This window comes from Cynara cardunculus (assembly GCF_001531365.2).
Source record: "Cynara cardunculus var. scolymus isolate 2C chromosome LG 5, CcrdV1, whole genome shotgun sequence".
NCBI classification, from domain to species: Eukaryota; Viridiplantae; Streptophyta; class Magnoliopsida; order Asterales; family Asteraceae; genus Cynara; species Cynara cardunculus.
In genome coordinates, this window is record NC_037532.1 from 4,886,355 (window position 1) to 4,889,488 (window position 3,134).

Genomic DNA, 3,134 nt, shown 5'->3' on the forward strand with positions numbered 1-3,134 from the left:
TCCCATCCCTCCTTAGAAGAACTTGAGAACAAGATATTTTTCTTTTTCCCCACTTTCCTTTTCTTTCCCTCTTTTTCTTGGACTCGAGAACAAATGCTAGCGTACCAAGTGGTGAAAATCAACGAACAAAAGCCCAAGTTTAGTAAGCTCGAGCTTGTCTAGTACCTTAAAACCCGATTGGGCCAACTTTTTCTCAAGATCCGGTTAAAGGCCAGTTCGAAAATCCTGGCCTGATAAATCCTGATTGGACCCTTTTTTTTTATTCCAAAGGCCAAGCCCAAAAAAGCCCATACATTTTTTTGGTTTCCTAAAAATGGGCTTGGAAGGCCCGTGTCATATGCATCCTACATATAACTCGGGTCATTTCTATATATCAAACCTTCGTTATTCCTTATCATCAAAACCCCCAATGAAGCATTCCTAAGGTCCCCATTTGGTTTGTAGGATTGGATTTGGAGGGATTTGAAATTGAATTTCATTCCAATCTCGTGTATGGTTTGAAAGATTTTTTGGATTTAAATGAAATCCCATGGGATTCTGTAGGATTTCATTTCAAATCCCTTAACAACATTCCAACAAACCAAACCCCCCAAGGGTTTGTTTGGTTTGCGGGATTTGGTAGGATATGATTTTGAATTTCATTCTAATCCTGTGTTTGGTTTGAAGGAATGTCTGGATTTGAAATCCCTTGAACATGGTTGTCATTTCAAATTCGAATCCCATGGATTTCAGTTGTTTTTGTTGCGATCTGTCTTGTCTCTTTCATTCTTACTCTCCCTAATCTCTCTGTCGCCTCCAAACAAAAAAGTTATTTAAAAAACAAAGAATTGTTTGCAAAAAATTAAATTCCATTTCAAATTCTATAAATCAAACATATTAAAGATTCTTAATTCTTCTAATTCCAAAGTCCTCCAATTCCAAATTCTTTCATGAAATTCAATCCCTCAAAAACATTTTATTAAACCAAACGGACTCTAAGGGGGTGTTTGGTTCGTAGAATGGATTTCGATAGAAGTGGAATTCATCAAATGAATTTGACGTTGAGGGAATGTAATGAAATTTGATGGAATTTGACCATGCCTTGTGATTGCGTTTGGTTGCAAGGAATTGAAATGAAATTCTTAACGGATTGGAAATTTTTTGTTTGGTTCACGGAATTCAACTTTGGAATCGGAATTAAATATCAACAAATGACCTTTTATGATTTTTGAATTTCGGAATTGGACTAGTGATATCGATAGCTAGTTATCTTGAATCGATTCATTGATTACATATGTTGTCTATCGATCTCGTATAGATGGAGAAATTACGAGAGAGAGCGAGAGCGTACCAGATGGAGATCGAACCAGATATCAATTTGATGAGATGATAGACACAACGTTGAATGAATTTGGATTAGGAAAGGAATTGAAATCCGAGGGCATTGTCGTGGAATGTAAAATCTGTGAGTGAATGAATTTATTGGAATTGAAAGGATTCCATCAGTTTTATTTCATGAACCAAATATTGTATTTGGAATTTGGTCAAAGGATCTGGCCATTTCAATTCCATCCAAATCCATGAACCAAACAACCCCTAAGTTTTAATTCTCACATTTCATTTCTTCAATTTTGATGTCTAAAATAAATTAGAAAATCAAAATTCCTTCAAATCATTTCAATTTTTTCTTCTTTTAATAGCAAACCCACTCCTTCTAAGAGCAAAGCCACTCCTACTAAATTGTAACCAAGGCAAATTTAGTTCTGATTTAGTGTAAGCAAACTTTCAAATCTTCCTATTTCGTACTAATTTTAACCATTAATCAGTTAAACAAATTAAGTTTCATAGATGTTGGCAAAGAGACAATTGGCCAAAGGTGTCGTCAACCACCACCATCACACCCTTTTCATCGGGGAATTCCTTGTAGTGGAATTATTGCAGAACAAGATCTATCCTAGAAACATCAACTTGAAGTACAAATCGTGGGCATGCCCTTCAATGGCTACCTCCTTCCCAAACAACAAAAGATGTCATATTCAACGGCCTCAAAAGAAAATACGTGAGAAGGGTATGAGTCCCTTTGTAAAGCATTTGGGACACCATTATATGCTCCACACTTTCATCAGTTGCAACAAAATCGAGGAGATGCTAAACAGTTTATTATATTGACTCGGTCCCCTCGAGCACCGCCATCTGAAGACCAAGGTTGAGAACGGGTAATCAATGATGATGAAATAACAGAGAGGATGGTAGAATGGCTCGGGTCTAGGAGATGGAGCTTTGCTTGATTAAGAGAGAATGTGAGGGATTTGGATTAGGAGAAGAAACATAAATCCTTAAAAAAGGAAGGATGAGAGAAAGGGATGGAAGGAAGGAAAATGTCATGTGGTAATTTTCTTAAATAAACAATTTTTTTTATTAACCTGGATATCCAACCCGTTATGCGAGCCGACTAATCTCAGGGCGACCACATGCTTTGCAAATAGTCTGGAGTCACTGCATTTGAACATCCATGGCCACAAGAGGATTTGAAAGCTTGTTGCACTAATTGAGAATGAAGTTCATTGTTAGACTAAATAAGAATTAAGAAAAACTTTATTATACATTTTGCATTTTATTCAAAAGTTAATGTGTGGAGTAGACATGGGCAAAGCCAATCGAGCTAGAATCTGGGTTAAGGCCCAAAACTGGTTGGGCCCTAACCGGTTACAGTTATAGGGCCTCCATCGAGCCCTGAGAAACCTGTTATTTGACGAATTTTTGTCCTTTAATAAAACTACTTCACACTTTTACGGTTCTAAAGCCGATGGTTTTAATCTGAGTGGTTCTCAAGCTGAGTCTTCGATTCCCACTTCTGTTAATCCTTCGGCGATTACATTATCAAAGTAATCGGGAAGCATAGCCCAGAAGCCCTGATTTGGTAACCTTTTGATTTGGTGGCTATGTTTAGTGGGAAAAAAACGAGCACAATGTAAACATTGGGGAAATTTCTTTGTAGAACATCACATTGAATGTATTCGGCGCAACTGATTCTTATACCAACTGGAGCAACTTGGTTGTATGATGCAGAGCTAAATGGGATGATGCAAGCAAATTGGTGATTCAATTAGGCTTGTTATTCGATCACTTTGACAAGACACAAATGATAAGGTGGA